We start from the raw sequence: 24,287 nt of genomic DNA, 5'->3' as shown, positions 1-24,287 counted from the left end.
GTGGAGTCTTCAGTGCAGGGAGAATTCGGCCTCATAGGGTGGAGACTTTATGAAGTGGGGGACAGCTCACAGAGCACTCAGGTTTACCTCCACACTGCCTTGTAGGAAGGCAAGAGATTAGGAGGACTGAGCCTCAAACTCAGGCCTCTCCTATCTCAAATTCCTTCCTCTTCAGACAGACTCCCAGGGTGCTCTGCTCCTTTCTTTTTGTTAAACTACATGTGCACACCCATTACTTGTTGACTGGACTTATATCTCTGTAGCAGGACGAGCCGCAGACACTGAATTGTAGAAGGAAAGGGCTTTATTCAGCTGGGAGCATCGATAGACTCACGTCTCCAAAAACCAAGCTCCCTGAGTGAGTGATTCCTGTCTCTTTTAAGGACTTACAACTCTAAGGGGGTCCATGTGACAGGGTCGTGATCGATTAAGCAAGCAGGGGGTATGTGACTGGGGCTGCATGCACCTGCACCAGTAATTAGAATGGAACAGAACAGGACAGGGATTTTCACAGTGCTTTTCCATACAATGTCTGTAACCTATAGATAACATAAATGTTTAGGTCAGGGGTCTATCATTACTAGGCCCAGGGTGCAGAGCTGGGCTGTCTGCCTGTAGGTTTTAGTTCTGCCTTGTAGTTTTTACTTTTTTTTTCTTTGGAGGCATAAATTGGGCATAAGACAATATGAGGGGTGCTTTCCTCCCTTATCTCCTGTGCTTTTTCAGCTTCAGGAAGACAAAGTGGAAAAGTGGAGTGAGTTTAGGCTTTCATATAGATGCAAAAGCCTTGCTTTAAAGCCTTCTCTACCTGTGGGACTTGGGCCAGTTGTTGCACCTCTCCATTTCTTGTGTCTAAAATGCAGACTGTAGTGTGTCCTCACAGAGTGGGGAAGTATGAATTAAGCTGGCTCATGTAACACTCCAGTGCTGGTGTGCAGGTTGTAGTAAGCTCTCAAAAGGTTTTGCCCCCTCGCTACCTGGAACACTTGCCCAGATGCTCTGTAAATGCTCACTAAACTGAATCTGGTCACATGAAACTTGACAGTACATTTCTGTATCTCTTCCCTATCAAGGTGGCTGCATTGTGTCCTCAGATCTTCAGATTCATTTAATCCCAAAGAGTTTGGGAGGCTAACTCTTAGAGGCTCATTGCATTAGAATAAAAAAAGCACAAGAGGCTGATTTTCCCCCAAGGAGAAACAGGCAAGATACTGAAGGAAAGGGAGACTGCTGCTCTTCTAGGAGTTCAATGAGAAACAGTCATTAGAGCCAAAGCCTGCTGTGCAGAAAACAGGCTGGAGTGAGCGTTTTGGATTCAATGACCTGAAGTTCATGCTTCCTGACTATTTGCTGTATTCTTATATTACTTTAAGAAATGTCGGCTTAGCTGTTGAAGGTACAAATGTGCACCGCACAGAATGCACTGAACATGTTTTGAGCTCAATGTTGATGCCTCCAAAAGGGCAGGGTGGGAAGGAAATGACCAGGGCTAAAGAGCCAAAGGGGCTAAAGGGTGCTATGTTGCAAACTGGTCAATTGAGAGTTGTTTGCTGGGACATGCATTCTGGTGTGGGCTGGTGGTGCACTGGCAGGCTGTGTAGCTCCTCTTGCATCTAGTCCATGAGTTCCTTAGCCCAAATGCACTCAGATGCTCACAACAGGCTTTTAAATAGCATTTGCTGGATGAATGACAAGTGTGTCTTTGCAGTCTCCTGCAGGATTAATTAGCAGTTTCCTGGACTTTGGTAGGATATCCTTAATGCTCAGCAACAATCCAGCACACATCAAAAACCTGTGTAATGGTCATTACCATTAGAACTCAATACTAAGAATCCTCACCTTTTGTTATAAACTATTTAACTCCCTCTGCCTCTAAGAAAAAGCACATTTTTGAAATTAAAGCTGCATTTACACCCTTAGAGAAAGGTGTTTTGTTTTAACTTGAATACTGAAAACTAGTCAGCCCCTCAGGCTAATGTGAACACGATCCCCTTGTTAGTCGTTTGCTTTTCCCATGTAACACAAATGTCAAAGTCCTCAATACCAATACAAATCCCCTGCTCTTGAAAAAGACTGGTAAAAAAGGATAAAGATGTGGATGAAAAAGAGGATCTGGCCTCTCCAGGGGGACTAAGCAGAATTCATAAGAATGCCAAACTTTTCAACTGAGGCTTTAATCATTATCCATCCATCCACCCATGCATTTAACATCTATAGGACTTCTACTATGCCAGAAACTGTGCTTTGGATAAAGGATGAAGAAACCACAGTCTCTGTCTTCAAGCTTCTAGTTATGAGCATCCACCAAGAAGTTAACATAGGTGATCTTGTCAGATGACAAGAAGTCACTTGAATTCAGAGCAAGGAATTAGGGATGAAACCAGAGAAGGCCTGAGTAGTCATGGATAGAAGAACATCTATCTCCCTCAAAACTTCTGTGAAATGACCAGTTTTCTGAGTCCTCTCCCTTTACTGGTAATAACACTAGTTAAAGACTGATTGCCTGATTTATTCCTTTTGGTTCCCACCTCTGAAGGTAAAGATTCTGCTTAAGGAATGTCTAGCAATTAGTAAACACCTAGAGCATAAGACTCATGTCTTCTAGAATGCCAAGCTTATTGCTAAATACATGTATAACTAATAGGTGCCTGTCTGGCCTGTTGTAGCTTTGGTATAATCACTAGGTTCCATGAATACAGAGTAAGAACAGGACACTGGCAAAAATGGCAGTCATTTTTTTACCTGCGGTTTCTTCTTCATTCACACCACCTTCTAGAGAACCTCCTCTTTAAAATGTAACCCCAAGTACCAGAAGCTCCCCAAGCCCTGCCATGGCAAACTACACCCAATGAAGCTGAGGAAATCCATGTCTCTTCTCAGAATTAAAAAGGAACTCCTAGAATAAGTAGATTAAATTAATCAGTGTCCGTGCTTTAACTAGAAGCCTATATAGACTCAAAGGATGTGGCCACTTTTGGGTACTGGTCTGATTACATGATGAATGCCTGAGTAGAGAAGCTCATCTGTGACAGAATAATGAAGCAGAGATGACAAATTCTTACTACCTCCCAACTCTGCAGGTCCTATGATGCCCCATTTATGTAGCCATTGGGTTCTATGAGTTATATCTTTACATGTATAGCTTCTTTCTAAAATTTAAGCTAGTTTTAATAGACTTCTAGTGCTCATAACCAAAGGATAGCTGACTAAGGAGAATAAAGGTCTTGGTTCTTATTAGGAATTTATCAAGATGAAAGGCTAGATACAGAAGGAATATGAACTGTGGAGGTCAGAAAGAACCAGTCTGTGATAATCCAATAATCTTACAGAAACAGGAGAAGAAAGACATCAAACCAACATCAGCTTTTACCTGGTTTAGATTTAAAAACTGAAGCATTTGGTCTATTTCTGCTTTCCTGATGATCTATCTGGTATGAAATCTTGCACTGTCTTTATCTACAGCTGTTCCAGCTAGTTGGTATGGAGACATTGTGGCTTTACCACTGCAGCGGCACTGCCCAATAGAACTTTCTGTGATGATAAAAATGTTCTGTGTCTGTCCAACACGAAAGTCACAAGTCACATGTGGCTGTGGAGCGCTTGCAATGTGACTAAGAAACTGAACATTTAATTTACTTTTAATTAATCCCTAAATGTAAATAGAGTCACATATGGCACTCTTGTAGCTACTGTATTGGCTAGAGTGGCTCTGGAATATGCTGCCAAATCCCAACACTCTTATCTCAATGCTACAACCCACTTCAACAGCAGCCCAGCAGTTCCTCTCTTCTCTCTGTTACTTCATTATATGGCCATTCTTCATAAAGCTATGGGAGAGATCTTCAAAAATACAAATCAGCTTAGGAAACCCTCCTGTTGAAATCCCTCCTATGCTTTATCTTTAAATTTGTAATAAAATCTAAACTTCTTCCGCAACCTGAAGGTCCTACCTGGTCTGGCGCTTGCCTCCCTGTTTCGCTGTATCTCCTTCCAACCCTCCTACCACTCCATCCCATATTCACCACACTCCAGGGTCACTGGCCTTCCTTTTGTGCCCTGGACACACCGCGGACACCATAAGCTCAGGACTTTGATTTAGCCTCTTTTTTTTTTTTTTTTTTTTTTCTTTGAGCCGGAGTCTGGCTCTGTCGCCCAGGCTGGAATGCAGTGGCCGGATCTCAGCTCACTGCAAGCTCCGCCTCCCGGGTTTACGCCATTCTCCTGCCTCAGCCTTCCGGGTAGCTGGGACTACAGGTGCCCGCCACCTCGCCCCGCTAGTTTTTGGTGTTTTTTAGTAGAGACGGGGTTTCACCATGTTAGCCAGGATGGTCTTGATCTCCTGACCTCGTGATCCGCCCGTCTCGGCCTCCCAAAGTGCTGGGATTACAGGCTTGAGCCACCGCGCCCGGCCAGCCTCTTTATACTTAGAATATTCTCCCAGATCTCACTGTGGCTGGTTCTTTCTTGTCATTTAGATCTCAGTTTCTAAGATAATTCTTTCCTGGCCACCCTGCCTAAAGAAGCTTCCACAATGGATCCTTTCTCTTAACATTTATTTATTTTCATCCTGTTTCATATTCTTCATAGGACTTAGCACTTTCTGAAATCATCTTATATTTATCATACTACCATATCTCTAACCACTTATCCATTTACTCATCTATATATCCATCCATCCATCTATCCATCTTCCAGTGCTCATAACCAAAGGATAGCTGACTAATATAAGGAGAATAAAGGTCTAGGTTCTTATTTTTTTACCATCCATCTTGTCTTTTACCATCCACCTTTTACCTCTGTATCCCTTCACAAAAAGGTAAGCCCATAACAAAAGAGGATTTGTCTGTCTTAGTCACTATTGTAGCCTGAGAGCCTAGAGCACTGCCTGGAATACAGTAAGTGCTCAACAAATATTTTTTGATGGATGGACTGACTCACTGAGTAACTACTCATTCATAGTTTGGAACCCTTGGCTGAGGCCCTTGCAAGGACTCCTTCTCACACAGCACTGGATCCACCAGGAAGGTACTGATATATCAAAAACTGAGCTCCGACCTTCCCCCCAAAACTGACTCCTCTGCAGTTCTCTCTGTCTTGATTAGTGATAGCATCATTCTGGTACTGACGCAAGCCAAACACCTCATTGTCATCTTGACTCCTCACTTTCTCTTATCCCACATCCTATCCATCAGCAAATTTTGGCTTCGATGACCACTTCTGACTACCTGCACTGCTACCATCTCAACTAAACCACTAAAATATTTTCATCTCGTGCCCAGATTATAGTAGGGCTCTCTTAACTTCTCCTACTTCTAACCTTGGACTCTTCATTCTAGCTCAACAGCATGATTCTGTTAAAACATAAATCAAATTATGCTACTTGTTTATCCAAAACCCTACAGTGCCGTTATTTTACTCAGACTAAAACCCAAAGTTCAATTAGAAAGACCCACAAGTCCTACACCATTGACCCCATCACCTCTCTGATCTCACCTGTAACAATGCTTTCTTCTGCTCACTTCTTACACCACACTGGCATCCTTGTGCTAATAAGATGCCAAGCACACCCCATCTTGGTGACTTTTACAGCACTGCCTTTAAAAATTAGAGGTCTCTGCCCAACCCACTCCTATTCTCTTCCCACTTTATTTCTTCACTCTAGCACTTAAAATCTTTTAATGTATTACATAATTATTAAATTGTGTTGTGCATTCCTCATCTGCTTCTCATAGAATATAAACTCTATAACGGCAGGGACTTTTACTAACTTATTTGTTCTATTCACTGCTATAGTTCCTATAATAAGGCCTGACTTATAGCAGAATTCAACTCATCTTTGCTGAATGAATGAATGAGTGGCACATAGCCAGAAATTTAACTTAACTAATTTAAATAGCTAATGAGATTTTTCTGATAAAGTGACTTTGTGTTCTACATAGATGGACGTGTCATCAATTTAACAGAATGCTGAAGGGTCAACTTCTGTCCCAAAGTATTCAGGCCACTGAGAGTCCAAGTTGATTGGCTCAACTACTTATTTTTCAGAGCAGAATATTCTCCTTCACCATTGGCACTTAACACTGAAAGATCATCAGAACAACTTGGCTAACACAGTATGCCCATCAGTCAATCACAAACGCAGGGAAGAGGAGATCGTTGTAAATAAGTCAAAAAAGTGAATTAAAAAATCTTCTCTGTCAGGATTTTCTTGTTAGCATTGTTTACAAACTGCAGGCTCTTTAGAGCTGCTTGCCACCCTAGGAGACGGGGCCAGAAAGTATCAAAAGGGGGCCGGGCGTGGTGGCTCATGCCTGTAATCCCAGCACTTTGGGAGGCCAAGGCCAGCTGATCACTAGGTCAGGAGAAGGAGAGTGGAGATGCAAACACCTCAGTCAATGAAAGGTCACTTCAAGAGATGGAGGAAAGTGAGCCTGGACCCTAAGCCCATGTAGCTGCATCACTAGTTTTCCTGTCACCTCAGTTGTGCCAAAATGCAATACTTAGCTTCAGGCTATTTCAACAATACCGACAATAAAGGGAGTGAAAGTGGCATGGTGTCTTCCATTTTAAAATAATAAATCAAGGGTTCAGACAGGCCAACTAGTTTTTGATGTATAAAATCTGCTTAGTGCATATAGTAGAGCAGCCACAGAAAATCTCTCGTCACATCTGTGAATTCCCTGCACCCCTTACTCACATTCATAAGTTCGAATGAACTGAAGCTTTCTTATTTTAAGTGAGCATCCAGTAAACTACTGGTTTTCCTTGACTCACCATGCATTTCAGCTCTCCACTGGTGGGAAAAGAGAGAAGAATCGTTCCCTAGGAATTGTGATGATCTTGTAAAGCATGTTTTGATCTGGCTCCACCACTTCATATCTTATCTGTGGAGTACATATGTATTGAGTATCTATCTGCTTCGTGCAAAGACCTAAGCTAGGAATTGGATCTACAAGGACAAAGAGACAGGACTCTGGCGACAGAGTCCAACCTGTAAAGAAGTAAAGGCAGAGGAACAGCCCCCTGTGGTTGAACACTTACGTCGGAGAGCCATCCCATCTGAGGAGTAGTTTCCAAAGCCAGAAAATATGATTTGAAGTCAATATTAGCTTGAAATATCTTAGGAAATACCACAGTGAGAACCAACTTAAAACTTTTTAGTAAGTCTATCTCAGCCAGTTTTTCCACCAGAGAATTCTTTCCTGGCTGAGCACCAATGAAATGATTGGCTTTTGTTTAGGGGCCTTGAGAATACAAAACAAAACCAAAATGAAAACATGAAAAAAATTAAAATAAAAATATAAAAAGAAACCCTCAGACAGCAAAATCCTGGTCAATGTGGGAAGATTTCCACAGAACAAGGGTCACGTGCAAACTGAGACTATTTCAGACCAGACACTCATGAAGGAGAATGAGCTACAGAATCACCATATTTTGTAGCTTAATGTTGATCTTTCCCTGTTTTGGCTAAGCCCACGTAGTTGAGATGAAGTCCAATGCCTGAAGAAGACAACAGGATGTTACTATGGGTCAGATGCTTTGTATACTTTTCTAATCTTTAAAATTCATATACAAGATATACATCATTAGCTTCATTTTATAAGTCAAGGTGATGAGGCATCAAGAGGTTAGATAACTTGGCCAGGGTCACACTGCAAGCAAGTCAAAGTCTTTGTTATTAGTCCCAGATGGCAAAATAAAAGTGGATAAGTCTAACAAAAGTATTTTCAAAGTGTGTGCAGGGTGTAGTGAACTACAGCAGATAGTGCAATATCCTGGTGTTACCCCAGTAAGCCTGAAGAAGAGAAGGGAGTCATCAGGAGAATGTGCAGAGCACCACTGATTGGGACTATGTTTCCCTTGAGGGATGCACATAACTCAGGTGACCAGGCAGGGAGGGAGCCAGGGGAATAAATATTCTCCAACTTCTTTCCATTCTCTGTCTCCTCTGTCTCTGCAAGGTTCCTCATTAACTGAACCCATCAGGAAGCAGAGGGCAAAAAATGGCTTTTGATATAGTCTGTGCTGTCAACCTTCTGGGACACTGAAGAGGGTGCATGATGAGTCAGGAGCGATGAGTGGAAGCTATCCAGCACAGTTCTCTGCCAGATAGTAAGTCATTCCTTCAAGTGAGCGATAGCAGCGTTTTCCTCGTCTTTATATTTCACAGAACAATGTCTGTCATATTATAAACTAACAATTTAAGAATGCAATAATACCCTGTCTTTCTTTCCCTTTCTGTTCTGTCTCCAAGATGAGAGGCCAAAAGCAAAATATGGTATTAACAGCCAACTGTGGGCTGCTTGTGGTTGTCTAATAAGAGAAAGTGTTGTGCTCCTCTCCACCCCCACCACAGTTTGCGTGGCGCTAGTGGAGAACATGCTAGAATGGGATTCCCTCTGGTAAAGACTCCATGTTCCTTGCCCTTTTGCAGTTGGCCTGGAGGCTGGGAACAGGGAGAGTAAGTGTTTCTTTTTCTGGGGATGCTTCCAAGCCATTTTGTAGAGCATCAGCAACTTTAATTTGGGTTAAGATCAAAGTTTGAGAACCAAGCTCTTCAGTGAACTTCTTTACAAGATGTTGGAGAAAAAAAAAATAACGCTATTTTCAAGGGATCAAAATTGTTGTAGAAGCACTTCAGGTTGAATCATATTCATGAGAAAATATTGTAGAAGAGAACTGTATATCTGTTTCTTCAATTAGTACTTACTGTCTGTCAAGTTCTCTAGTACCATAAACAATCAGAGAGAACATTAAGGAATGAATAGACACTAGTTTAAAAGCTACAACTAAGAACATTTTTTCTTCTCAAAACCCTTCCCAAAAATCTAGTGTCTCAAAAACTGGACAGTTATGCTCTGAAGAGGTTGTTTTGCTCTACTTGGAGTATTTGTTTCTGACAAACCTTTCATATGGTGTTGATGGTCTTTTAACAACAAGCAGCTGGGATCTCACTATTCATTAAAATTTCTCTGGGCACATTTGCACAAGAAGAGAATGTGTAATGAAATCTTCAGGCTTAAAGGTCCCAGAGAGGTCATCTGGTATGTCCCCTATCTTTTTGTACTCACTCTTTCCCAAACTAGTCGATAGGAATCTTCCTGAGGGTGAGAACTTTGAAGAAGAAAAATCATCCTCTCTTCCAATTTGCCTTGTTTTGCTACAAGAAAGCAGCCTGCTCCCTTTGAATCTTGCGCCTGTTCAGAATTAAAAATGGAAAGTACAATATTTTAATATGTTTTATGACCTTCATGTTTTATTAAATTTCATAAAGGCATTCCATTCAAAAGAGGGTCAGATTTTAAATTAAGGCTGTACAACAAATATTTAAACTCAGATTTAATAAAAAAGTTATTGTGTATTTATGCAATCGCAATTGATTATAAAAGACTTAGGGACTGAAATTTTAAAAGGGTAATAGATATTGCAAATGGATAATAATGTTTAACAGGACACTGAATTTGGTATTTATCTGATCTCTTTTAGGTACATTTTGAAAATTTATGGAACAATGCTAATTGTTTTTTAGATACAAGTGCTTCACACATAGAAGAGGCATAATAAATATTGATTTGAAAGAATGCACAGATTATATGAGTAAAAAAATCTGCAAACTTTATGATATCTTGTGTTATGAGAACTAATACACTTTAATTAATTCAATGCAACAAAATTTCATAGGGAGTGTAATTTGTTCTAGCATTGTGCCAAGCTTTGAAGGAGCTATGTGAAATGTTCATGAGAGAGCCTGTATCCTTAAGGAGGGGAGCATTGAGATGAAGAGGCATAATCTATACAGACATAAAACACTGTGAGAATAAGAAAAAGAGACACTTGGCTCTGTTGCAGCTCTCGGGGGAGCTGGAATGGTGAGATAAGATTACTATGGAAGAAGTGAAATTAAGGCAGGTATTGAGTAACTTCCAAAGGGGCGTATAATATGCTCTCCCATTTTATCATAACAAGCATTTAAAGATTGTCAAAGGATTTGCCAAGGATTCTCAGTAAAGCAGTATCTAAAGTCTATTTAAAGAAATCAAACTTCCTCCCTCATGCCAGTATTTCTCTCTATGGAAATTGTATCTTCAGTTGTGTTTCCAGAAGTTTGACTCTATAGTGCCTAGATATAACACTTTTGTGTTTTTACCACTTATGACTTACTGAGCTTCTTAAATATGTGGGTTAGTGTCTTTCATCAGTATTGGAAAGTTCTTGAGCTTTTCCCCCTCAAATACTATTCCTTTCCTATTCTCTTAGTAATACAATTACATGTATATTCGATGGCTTAATTCATCTCACATATTCTCTTCTGTTTTGTTCTTTTCATTCTTTTGTTCTTCCCATGTTTTGGTTCAGATATTTTCCCATAACCTCTCTTGAGATTCAATAATCCTGTCCTCTGTTGTGTCCAGTCTGCTGTTAAACACATGCAATATCTGATACTATATTAGTACTCCTAGAATGTTCATTTAATGACTTCTTAATAGATTCTTACCTGTTACTGAAATATTTTATGTGTTTATCTATCCCACCCATTTTTCGCTCTATTTTCTGCAACATAGATTTTGGAAGTCCTTGTTTCTTAATTCCAACACCTAGCTTATCTCTGCATTTTATTCTGCTAACTTGTCTTATCTCTTTATTGTGAGTCACTTTTTCTGTTTCATTTTATGTCTAGTAAATTTTGATGGTATAGTGGACATTGTCTATAATGCAGTGCAGAGGTTTTAGATTATGTTATCATTTTCTAAGGCAAATTGAATTTTATTCTGGCAGGTCGTTAATTGCTGGTGAACACCTTTGATTCTTTTCAAGCCTAGTAAAAGTTGTGTTAGAGATATTTCTGTTTCTTTAAAAAAATTAATGTTCTCAGGCACAGTCCTTTTATAGAATGGCCATTTCAGAACCTCTAACTGGTGAGAGTGTTGCTCAAGGTACTGTTATACTGGCTGCCATCTGCGGGACTTCTGGAATCACTAGTTAGCTCTCAACCTCTCAGCACCTGCTATCTCTAGACTTCCTATAGTCTCATGCTGTACTTGCACAAGCAAGGAGTTGGTCTAGGGTGTGATGCATATTTCCATACAGACTTTTGAGATGCTCCTTCTCTGGCAACATGCCTTCGAAAGTCCAGTTACCTTAGCAGGCACAAATTCTAATTTTGCTTCCTTTGGCCATTAAGATCACTTATTCATTTATTGTGCTCCTCTTTCATGCATCAAATCCCAAAAGAGTCATTGGGAGAAGGTCTGAGTGAATCTGGCTATCATCTCCTATGCCTGCTTCTCTTAAAGAATACACCGTTTAATTTGTTTGTTCTCTGATATCTGCAAACAAATGATTTGATATAATTTATACAGGTTTTATAGTTTTCTGATGAACAGGAGAATGTAGTACCAGTTACTCCATCATGGCCAGAGTCTCCCTACTAAAGAGAAGTTCAAACTCATTTATACACATGCATAATATGCATGTTTAGTTGTATTCTCACATACCTATGTGTTTGCATATGCATATATACATGCAGGTTTTCTTATGCGTGTAGATATGCACATACATATAAATGAACAGATATCTATATATCTACATGCATACAGGTTTAATTATAAACACATGTATGAGGGTAACTATGCATACACAAACATGAACGCAATTGAGGGTTAATTTATGCAGGCAGAGTTAGCTTTGTGTGGTTAGAAGGTAGAGATTTTTCTCCCCACTGCCGGGTAGTCTATTGGAGATTTATTTGGTTAATTGAGGATTTTCTTGAGGATTAGTTCACCAGCCATTGACTCCTTACTGTGAATTCCTTGAAATACTCTCCTTTTCTAGCAAGGTCCCACAAGAGTAAATGCTAGAACTGGCGTTCCAAAACAGGTCTCAGCATTCCTCTTCCAGTGCTCCTCCTGCTGTGCCAAATTGTGTGTCTCAAGAAGGAATTGGTTTTTTCTGCTATTCTTCACTCCACAGATACATAGTTCTTTGCTGCACTGAGCATTGACTACTAATGGAGATGTTCTAGGCAGCACTCTGGAGATTCCACTCTGTCCCTCTGCCTGAAACTAATTTCAGGAATAAGCCTTAGCAAGTTTTCTTTTAATTCTTTCTCACAACAAAAGAGGCTCTTATTCACTCAAGCAGAGTAAAGAATAGAAAGAAAAACTAACATTTAGCCAGAAGGAAAGGCTGGAATTAAGCAGAAAAGGAACCACAGCCCTGAGCGACTTTTCAGTTCAGAGGCTTTTATTTCTTATCCTCCCTGTTCTCTACAACTGATCTTGTCCCAGTCATGGTAGCATTCAAGCCTTCTCAGTATTCTTCCCATTCTCTTCTAACCCTCAATTCCCAATAAAACCTCAATTTGAAGTGATAATAACCAGTAATATTAAGCTGAAATCTGTTCCCCTTGAAGACACTTGCATCTCAACAAAGGATCTTCTCCTTGAGCTAAGGAAACAAAATTCCAAAGGCAGTATTTCTAGCATTAGAGAGTAAGTGAGGGAGGATTGGGCCAGAGCTTAGGGGGAGGCAGAAAAGTCTTTGTGCATCCCGGAAGTCATTCTCCACAGTGGAATCCCTGGGGACTAATAATATAAGATTGCTAAAATCCTAACATTCTACTCTGAGTCTAGGTCCATTGGAGATGAGGCTATTTTCAGTCCCAGAGGGAGGGAGGATTACATAAAGGGACTTCGTGAAATGAAGAGAAAAAGAAACTCCCTGAGGTGCTCATTCTTTGTTTTTTTTTTTTTTTTTAATTTAAAAGCCGATAAAATGATTAGTCTGATCTAAGTTTAACAAAATTGTTTATACATCCTAGGAAGTGTTTATACATCCTAGAAAGCTGTATGGTAAGAAAAAATTAATGTGTTTAATTCTTACAGCAGTCAAATTTGTCTTTTAAAAATGTGAATCATATCATGCCTCATCACAGCTTAAACACCTCCAATGTCTTCCTGTTGCATGAAGACTGGACTAGCAGCACCCGGTGGTCTGGTCTCTGTCTTCGTCCTCTCCATTTCCAAGCTCCAATCATGCTGACCTTTCTGTTTGGAAGCCCAGCTTGTTTCTGCCTTGGAAATCTCACTTTTTGTTTTCATTTGAAGAAAGAGCCTGAACAGCTCTTCCCTCAGATCTTTCCTCCTCCTTGTCATTCAAGATTCACTTCCAATGTCATCTTAGAGTGGTTTCTATCACCCTTCACGCTCCATTACGTTCTGAGATTGCATTTTTCTTCAGCAACTCTGGATTTTTGTGCAGTCGTGGTCTAAGCCCTTTCTTCCCCATGAGAATGCTCTTTTTGGGGGTGGGGTCCCATTTTTTTCTCCTCTCAAGTATATGTTTGATTGGCAGAACAGTTACTGGCTTGGAGCAGGTTTTTAGTAAAGTGTGTGAAATGAAGGAATTAATGAACCAGTGAACAAATAGTTCATTCCAATAGGCTTACAAGAATTGCATTCATGGAGTCATAAAATGCCTAAACTGAGAAGCCCACAGAAAGGCTCTCATGTACTTTTTACTTAATGCAGCTCCTACACCTCCTTCAGCATTTTGATAGCTGCTTCTGCTTAAAACCACAGCTTTATGCAACAGCTCACCCTGCTCAGACAGCCTTCTTAGTCCCACAGTCATTGTGTGTTGACTTTCATTTACTGCACGGTTTTAACATGTTCTTCTGGTTTCCAAGTCCTTAGGAGACCTACAGCACCAGATTAGGAGAAGGAGGGGACTGTCACTGAGATAGGAGGAAGATGAGACATCTCATAGTTGGCAGTAGAAGAGAAAGACAAAACTCTCTGAAGAATTCATAACCTGGAAGCTGCACCCATTTAGTTAAGGAAATAGTTGTAAGTGTATTTAGTAACTGAAAAGCATCATAATATAAATGAGGAGAGTGCTATAAGAACCTAGACATTGTCACTGAACTGATTTGGGTTCAAGTCCACATTAATAAAGTGGATTCAGATAACAAAGTTTACAAGCCCCCAATTTTTCCCTTGTACATTAGAGAAATAAGTCTTGTCCTGAGAGATACTGTAAGGAGTGATAGAATCTTTGTACAATACTTAGCCTTCTGTACTGCCATGAAGTAAACCTTCAATAAATGTGAACTACTCTTATTACAATCATGTTCATTTTGATGGCCTTATCTTATAGATAAAAGGATAAATTCTGTGCAGTAAATTTTACATATACCTAGTGCTATTATTTTTTAGGTTTTAGTATAAAATAAATAAAACTTCAAACACCCAAACGACCTGACACAATTCATGTTAATACTATTATGTTTTATTTTTATAAATTTTATATTTTATAAACCCCTTTCATAGATATTCTCTCATTTGATGATTCACAGCTGCTCCTTCACTGAATAATGTAAAGCTCTAGCAATATTTGGAATAAAAGTTACCTGTATTCCGGTTCAAGAAACAGCTGCATCTCTTCAGTCTTAATGTTTAGTTTGGCTGAATCAGACCTCCTATGCCAGAAAGTACAGAGCCAATTTGTTCTCTTGAAAGTTCAAATGTTAAAGGTAGGGAAGAAAAGTCTTTACCTTTAAAAGGCAGCTTGGAGATATCATTTAAATTTGCTGCCACCCACAGATGCTTAACCTGGAGAAATCAGAAAAAATGGAGGATTAAAGATTATGTGCCTACAGTAATTTTGGAAAATGAAGGAGTCTCTCAGGTAGAAACATGATCCATTAGCCCAAAACTTTTCAAGTTACAGCCTATAAATATTTGAAGTGTTTAACTTCTAAGAAGGCAAAGGAATTACTCAACCTAGTACAAGGAGAGGTGATGAGGAGAAATGGGATGACATTAACAAAGAGAACATTTCCTCAGCGGAGGGGAACCGATAACTTAAAGGCTTTGCTTAAAATGGAGACTCTGTGACTTCAAAGAGTTGAAGCAATATGGCACTTTATGACTAGACCTGATGGCTGAGTCCCATTTTCAGTTCCTGTGGCTGGTCACCTGCTCAGAGTTCATGGAGTGATTTTTTAATGGTTCACTCGACACCTTTTAGTTTGGATTTAGGGGAACTAGTATGAAGGAAGAAGAGTCAGAATGAGTAGAAATGTTGATGCTTCATAGCACATCGACATCCACTTTTGCTGTTTTTCTTGTTCAACACTGCCTATTGACTATACCCCATGTTACCAAGATTGCCTGTTTCCTTGATGGTTTTTAATGATGACTGAATAAGAAAAGGAAAAGACAAGAGGCAGGGACCGGAAGAGAAAGGTGAATATGAAACCAGCTGTCATACACATGCAATCATTGATAAATATTCAACATCACCCTGAACAACTAGCACACAGGCAACTGTTTCTATTTGTAAATATATACTTCTTTCTGGTTCTCTTTGTTGACTCTTTATCAGCAAGCCTGCCTTTTATATTAAATACAAGAAGAGAAGAAAACAAATATAAATAATAAAAGAACTAGAGTTGGGATATTTATGTCCTCCAATGTATCAATTTTGAATTTGATAATGATGCTATAAAATATTTAGATGATGCCAGTGCAGTTTAAAAAATATTGTAGGATTCCATTTTTATGAGGTATCCAAAATAGGCAAACTCATGGAGACACAAAGTGTAATAGAGGTTAGCAGAAGCAGGTGGAGAGAGCACTAGGAGTTATTGCTTAATGGGTACAGAGATTCTATTTGAGATGATGAAAAAGTTCTGGAGATGAATGGGGGTGATGATGATTGTATCATGAGAATGTACTTAATGCCACTAAATCATGTACTTAAAAATAGTTAAAGTGGTGAATTTTATATTATGTCTGTGTTAACACAGTTTTAATAAAGTTTTTCTTAAATTTTTGAATGTTAAATCTGAAGTCAAGGGATTAATTATAACTGAATTTCTAGCTATAGGAAATTTTTTCAAGAGAAGACGGTTTTCACACTCTCTAGATATCTGAATCATTTCTTAATACCTCATTTCCCTATTACCACTAGCAATAAATTTCTAAAATTTACATTAATCTTTAAGATTAAATGCTAATATTTATTATTAACCATGTATTGATTTTAAATTTATAGCATATTATAATTTGTGGTAAGATAAAATTTATTCATTTGCTAATTCAAGCAACAAACACATTTTAGCACCTGTTGGTCAAGACTTTATTCTAGGTAGTAAATTAAATGAGGGTGGTATATATAAAGATTGGTGATATTAGTCTCTACTTCTAATGAGCCTAATATCTATCAGAAAACTAAGACATGTATGTCAACAATTAAAAAAATAGAAGTTAATATATGTTGAAGATATTGCAGCTGTATTTAAATTAATATATTGTAATGAATAGTTTCAGTTTGGAAAACATACTTGCATAAAAGGAAGTTTTGTTTTAACATCACATCTTCATTGAGGGCTAACATTTCATCCAGGTCATAGAAGATGGCAGCATATTAATTCCCATTTTGTAAATTATAAAACTTCCCATAGTTATGTACAATCTAACAGTTTTGGAAGGTTTATAGATCTATAGTTTTAAAAGAAGACATGGAATTTGGAATCAGAGCTAGATTTAACTTCTCACTCTACTGATTACAACTATGTGATTGACAGCAAATTACTTAATGGCTTGGAGTTTCAATGTGGTGTCCCATAAAATGGAAGCAGTAACTCCCTAACGGGCAAGTCCTGGTGACTGAGATAATGTACATAAAGTACTCAGATGTAGCAACTGCTCAATAAATATTAGTTGTCTTCTCTAGTCATGGTTGTTGTAGGTTAGGTTGTTATAACATAAGGCTGATTGATTCTGTGATTTACTTGGTGTGATTCCTGAGTCAGGCACACCAGTCCCAATTATAACATTGTTCCTATCTGAAAGTATTACTTGGTTCTCAGTGATCTGTGTTTGATAATCTTTGTGGTGTGGTTTCCAATGGCATGACTCCATGAAAAGCAAGAACTGTCTTTTATATAAATGTGTGTGAATACACATATATAAAATATATATTTATGCAATTTTGAAATATTTCAAGTAATGCAATCTAGTGTCTAACAAATTGTTAGAGAACAGGGCTCCTACCAGATGTGTTTGAATGATTGGATATCAATCATTTGTAATTAGCACAGTGTATGTAAATTTATGCAATTTAAGTGCTTGAAAACAATTCATTCTTGTAAGTAGATTAAATTGTCCCTTTTACAATCCTGTTTACATCGGTAATTTATTTAACAGACCCTCATTTCATTGATGGTAAACTTTACCCTGCCCAAGTTCAAATTCTCTGTTTGGCTAAGTGCCATCTGAATTCATGAGGTTATATTGTACTAAGGAAAAAAATGGTGGAGTACCAAATTCCATCAATCAAGTGTTGGCTGTCAGTGACAGGAAATTGGCACAAGCACAAGGACCCCTGACCAGATGGTAGACATCTGTGCTTTTCTCATCAGCAGGGCCAGGTCAACTGTGCACCCTCCGCAGATAGGCCTCAAAGAGTCAGAGCCCCATGGGTGGACGGCTCCTCAGGGCTGTTAAAACATTTTGGTTATGAACAGCAAAGAGGAAACTGACACCTTGGGATGCCTTGAACTATTTTTTCTTTTAAAAATTATGTCACAGAACTTAGGGCAGAAGTCAAGTTTGATCTCCTTGAGAGTTGTTAAGACTGGGTTAGTGTCTGCATCTCCAGAATGTAGAGAACAACACAGAGAAGCAATCTTCCAGCAGGACATTCTCAAAGGTATCCTGGGAAGGAGTGTGGGGAACTCTGGCTCTAACCGGATGGGAGAACTTGGGCTGTTATATAGTTTGGAGTCTCAGTTTTTCTGTGCAAGATGGAACATATGCTCTTTGGTTTTTCTGCCTTCCAGGGAGGATTGGAGGATCCCATAAGCTGAAGAGTGTATTAATGTAGTGCTTAAGTCCAGAGAGAACAGAAGCAAGTAATGCTCCACAATACGCTTCACCTACTTAAATCACAGCCACTCCATGACAAGATTAAGCATTATGTCCTCCATGAAAACTACCCCCATTCTTTCTTTTTCTTTCTTTTTTTTTTTTTTTTTTTTTTTTTTTTTTGAGATGGAGTCTCACTCTGTTGCCCAGGCTGCAGTACAGTGGCACGATCTCAGCTCACTGCAACCCCTACCTCCCAGGTTCAAGCAATCCTCCAGCCCAGCCCGGCTAGTAGCTGGGATTACAGGCACACACCACCATGCCCAGATAATTTTTGTATTTTTAGTAGAGACAGGGTTTCGCCACATTGGCCAGGCTGGTTTTGAACTTGACCTCGGGTGACCCACCCACCTCAGCCTCCCACAGTGCTGGGATTACAGGCGTGAGCCACCACACCAGTGTGAACCACCCCCATTCTTACCACGCAGGTCCATGCCTCTTATGTCTGAAGTGCTAGGACCTCTGAGATCTAACCGGGACTTGTACTATTCTGAACTGTACCCTGAAATGATAAGGAATTTGAGCACAGGAGCCATGTCTTTTCATCCTCTTTCACAGGAAGATGCTAAATAAAAATGTGTTAACTGATTCATAGTTCTGACATTTCCACTCATATTCACAGCCCACTAGACTGCGGTACTTTTCCCTCAAATCTCTGGCTGAAATCCTGTTAAAAGGACAAGCAGGATATTTCCATTCTCAGGGATTGTCAGTAAGCACCAGCCCTGCCAATGCCCACAGATGAGTCCCTACCTCTTCTGTTCTGTGAAAGTGAGGGGGACCCTATAACCAGCCTCTCCCACTCAGAGAAAGTCATCATTGAGCTCCAAAAGCTCTTGCAAATCTGGCTCTCTCTTTAAAGACTGTTGTTATTGAATTTTGATCACCAACAGTGGTAGCAAGGACAACATATGAGAAAGATAGAGAAAAAGATGGGGAAAGAGAGAGAAAGAGACTGATTCCTTATCCTTGTGGTGATAAAAAAAAAAAAAAGGCATAAAAATTTAGAGACCCGAAATCAAATTATAGTTCTGCTTTTAACCAGCTCTGTAAGCTTGAGCAAGTCATTTCATGAACTTGAGCCTCAGTTTCCTTGCTTCTGAAATGATTATTTGAACTAGATGGTCTCTAATGACCCTTTCCATTCTACCATGTAAGGATTCCAAATGGAAAAATCACAGATAGCAAGTTTTAAGAGGGTATGCAGGGAGTGGTGATGGGAAACGTGCTAACTCTTGCACTCTTTTCTGGAAAAAAGAAACAAACAAAAAACTGTGTAGTTATTTATATGTCAGCAGAATTACGTCTCTGGTGCAGCAGACTTCAGAACTCTACTTGGGCAAATATGGAGATTCCATGGATGAGCATGACAGGAGGTTTATTTATTTGCATGTTTGCTTGTGAGTACATGTGCATTTATTCATCCATCATTTACATATTTACTTCATTGTTCAACAGATATCTACTGAGCATGAACTGTTGCACTGGAGATATAGCTACACACAAAATAGATAATCCTGGCTTTCACAGGACTTATATTCCAATATTCCAGTAGTGACAGATAATAAATAGATAATACATGAGCTAAGCTTAAGAAATCTGAAAAAGAATAGGAAAAGGATACACAGTGAGGAATAGGAAAGGGGCTAGTTAGACATACTTGATGTGTTTGAGGGACAACTAAGAACACAGTGTGTGGAGAGTACAATAAGGAAAGGTGGGAAATGAGATCAGGGCAGTGGCAGGGACAAGTATTATAGTGTCTTATAGGAAGGCAGGTGTTTGGGCGTTTATTCTGAGTGAGATGGAAACCACTGCAGGGTTTTGAGTAGAAGAGTGCCACAATCTTACTTAGGTTTTACAAGGTTCACTCTGCTGCACTGTGGAGAACACTGTGAAGGCAAGGTTGGAAGCAGAGAGACCAGTTGGGAGACAATTTAAATAATTTGGGAGAGAATGGATGGCTTCAGATTAAGGGCACAGCAATGGAAATGGGGAGACATGTTCTGGAATCTAAATACATTTCCAAGGTTGAGCTGACAAAGAGTGCTGATGAATTATATGTGTGGCATCAGAGAGAGACAGATGTTAAAGATGACTCATATTAAGGAGACTTAAAGTTTTTTTCTTTGAGCAAGTAGCTGGTAGAATGAAGATGCCATTTGTGTTATAGGAAATAGAGTGAGAGGATGAGGGTTTTGGTTTAAGGCTTCAAATCAGGAGTCCTGTTTCAAACACATAAAGCCTGAGTTACCTTTCAGACCTCCAAGTAGGAGTGTGGAGAAGGACATCATAGTCATGCATCTGGGGATCAGAAAGAGGTCAAAGGTAGAGATATAAATTTGGGCATCACTAGCATATAGCTAGTATTTCAGCCATGAGACTGAATAAATTCACCAGGTAAAACAGATGAGGAAGATGACCAAAAACTAAGCCCTAGGACTCCCTGACGCTTAAAGGTGAGAAGGATGATGAGAGAGTGATCAGTTCAGTCAAATGATTCAGATTCTGGGAAGTCTAGCAGGATAAGGGATTTTATTTAGAATACCCATTGTGACACAGGTAACTTTTCTTTTCCCTCATATGCAATTGTGGTTCCAATCAATAGCCTTTCCTGCTCATTTGAATATAAGAAATGACCACCAAAATGAAACAAAGGCTCTGGTCCATTGCCATCCACCACTTGCATGAAGGCTCACGAGTGGCTTCTGTTTGGGATCAGTTAGTGTGTGGGTGGGGATGTATGTGTGTGTCGGGGAGGCAGTGGTGGTGCCTGAGAGAAAGAGGGAGAGACAGATACAGAGAGACAGACAAGTTTTGTAGAGAAGCACAATAGAACTACGCACTGTCCCTGGCCTTAAGTGCCTTCTCTAGAAAGACAGAAAAATCCCAAGTGGATGTAGATCAAAATATACTTAAATAACTGACTACAGAAAACCAAAATGGAGAGACTTAGCAATTAGACAAGTGCTATGGAGCTGGGAAGGCACTATAATGCCTGAAAATTATTGTGGCTCTGCACTGGAAAACTGAAGAATTAATTTATTTTCAGGAAGCCATGCCTCAAAGTCATTTGTCAAGTTACGTTAGTACGTTCTAGCTTTTGCTCAGAAATGTCCAAGGGTGTTCCATTTTCTGGAGGATAATCTTTCCCCCAGAACACTGACTGTCACTGGAGGTCTTTCAAAAACTCATCCCACTCAGTCCTTCTAACCATTCTAATTTATAGTGAGCTCCGCCTTCAAACTCTTAGATCACTAATTACCTGTCTATCATTCATTAGATGTTTTGTCTTTTAACAAGTGTGCTTTATCTCTTCACACAGGTTATAAGCGATGGGAGAAATGAAACCTTGTTTTACATTTTTTCCCTGTTCACTATTACAGAACTATTATTAAATGGGTATTTAATAATGCTTCTTGAATGAATGCACAAAAACTTAAATAATTCTTTACCTGTCATTTCTAGTATCTAACCAGAGAAAATGTAACTAGGAAGATAGTGAACAGACTTATTCTGGGGCGGTGGATGAACCATTGCTAAGGTATTGAGCTGTCATATTTTCCATATTTAAGTAGAATATAAAATGAAAGGGTTTAAACCCAGAGTTAGTGTGTGTCATTTGCGTTCTGAGAATTTCATGAAACCTATCTCAAAGCTGCCCTGTCTTTTACGAGTTAAATCTTGACTGACTTGTTGTTATTGTCATTCACAAAGAAGCAATGCCTTAACCCATGGGCCTTACATAGAGTCATCTTATAATTTATAATCTAGGCTGGGACAGTTTTGAGGGTGAAAGAATATGCTAACAAAAATTATCTCAGACATTACCTGGGCATGGTGGCACACATTTGTGTTCCTAGCTACTCAGGAGGCTGAGTAGGGAGGCCAAAGCTGCAGTGAGCTGAGATTGTGCCACTGCACTCCAGCCTGGGTGACAGAGTGAGACCCTGTCTCCAAAAACAAAAAACAAAAAACAAAAAACAAACAAAAAAAAACAGATAAATAGACATAAACCAGGGCTATCCTGCCTTTTTGCAAATTCTCCTTGCAAAAGGATGAAATTTATAGTTACTTTTCCCAGAAATAATTTAACTTATGTTTTAGGATATTAGGCACCCCCATAGCCTATTCAAAATCACTGCTTAAAAATCTTTGACCCATATTACCTCATGTCCATTTAAGTGTGTTGCTCACACAGTAAACTCACACATCCACACTAAAGAATTAATATGATCTTCAAAGGCCCCAAAATAAAACCAGCTGAACAATACATAGGTACTGTTTGCTGTGCTTGATATATGCTACCAACTAAGATATCTGTGAAGTTTATTTCTATGGAAAATAAAAACCTATTTTCTGCAGCACTTTAAAGAGGGAGACATGTTCCCATTTAGGGGAAAATTGTTAGATATTGTTCTATTTATAAGAGCATAGTAATTACTTTTGAAATAGATTCATGCTTTTTCAGTACTTTCAAATATAACCCTAAGTCTTTTGTCTTTGAACTCCTTTTGGCCTACTTGATACCAAGTTACAAAGTCAACGGACCTGTAAGTTGTAATCTCTGAGGAAGCCTGGTGACTATAGCACATCCTGCCAATCACTGTCATATGCTGGGCTTCTCTGGGAACAGTTCTTATGCTTTATATTTTTTGTTTGATGTTAAATTTCCAACCATGAGTTTGTAATAACATCATCACAACACATCAAGTAAGACTTATTGTGTATGCCCCACTCTATTCATTTTGTCCCTTCAGTTTTCTAAATATAATGAGCAATTAATGAAAATAAATGTTTGACGAGGCACAGTCATAGGATGCTGCCAGTTGCTTGTCCTAAAAGATCTTTCTGTATGCACATGCATAGACACATATATGTTAATATTTAGGATGGACTTTTATGTCTCAATGACTTTTTAAAAATAAGATTTAAAGAAATCTCAAGTAACTATAATCTCATTGTAGAACATTTGAAATAAGGTGATTTAAACATTTTCTACCTATAAGTCCATCCAGTGGTAACCACTAATAGCATATACCTATTAATTTTCTATTTTTTCATGTATAACATACATATAAATAGCTTGGGCAATTTTTATAAGATGAATATTTATTTGTGTGTGTATATGTATGTACATTTATTTGCAGTTTTAAACTCAGATCAAGGCATAAGCTCTTTCCAAAAATGTAGAACTTAGACTTAGAAAATAAAGATCTTTCTTCTTGTTTAGCCCTATTATATTACAGATGAAGAAATTAAGACATGAAATTCACATCCACTTTGTGATTTTTAAATTAACAAACACACAAAGAGCCAGTATTTTAGTAAGCGAATATGTGTATTGATGTTATAATATCAAATTCAGATGTTGTGGAGTGATTCAATAAACATATAGACTACTACGAGTACAACTATACTTCTTTGAGTAATACTTGAGAGATAAATAATGTTTTGGTATATTAACTTCTTTAATCTCCAGAATATAGTAAATACCATTATTACTATAATTTTAATTTTAGGTATTAGGTAATTGAGGTTCAGTTCAGTGAAACAACATGCCAAAATAAAATAAGAACTAGATAGCTGAGCTGAAACTTGAAGTTCAATGTTCTGATTTCAAAACCTTGGTTTTGGATAGTATTTTGATTCAGGTGCTAAAGTTTACAAAATATGTTCTGCCATTAAGCATTCTTCCAGTTTTGCTGAAGGGACAATGGTATGGTTTGGCTGTGTCCCCACCCAAATCTCATATAGAAATGTAATCCCCATAATCCCTACATGTCGAAGGAGGAACCAGGTGGGAAGTGATTGGATCGTGGGGGCAATTTCTCTCATGCTGTTCTTGTGATAGTGAGTGAGTTCTCACAAGATCTGATGGTTTCATAAAGCAGTTTTCCCTGATCTTACTCTTGCCTGCTGCAATGTAAAATGTGCCTCCTCCCCTCCACCATGATTGTTAAGTTTCCTGAGGCCTCCCCAGCCATGTGGAACTGTAAGTCAATTAAATCTCTTTCACTTATAAATTACCCAGTCTCAGGTAGTATCTTTATAGCAGTGTAAGAATGAACGAATGCAGACAAAATATATTCGTCAGACTACATGAACACACAGGCAAACAAAAATAGCTACAATTTACTGAAGATTCACTAGGGACCAAGTACTGTGCTAGATAATTTTCTTTTATTATCTAATTTAATCCTCACTTCTAAGGTAGGAACTCTTATTAATAAGATGAACTTATTCACTTTACATGCAAAGAAATTGAGAGATCATGCAATAAACTAGTAAAAGAAGTAGGGTTTGGTCCCAAACAGTCATATCACAGAATCATAAAGCTGAATAACAATCCAA

Source organism: Piliocolobus tephrosceles, chromosome 18 (genome assembly GCF_002776525.5).
Source record: "Piliocolobus tephrosceles isolate RC106 chromosome 18, ASM277652v3, whole genome shotgun sequence".
In the NCBI taxonomy this organism is placed as follows: domain Eukaryota; kingdom Metazoa; phylum Chordata; class Mammalia; order Primates; family Cercopithecidae; genus Piliocolobus; species Piliocolobus tephrosceles.
Note: the sequence above shows the minus strand (reverse complement) of the source record.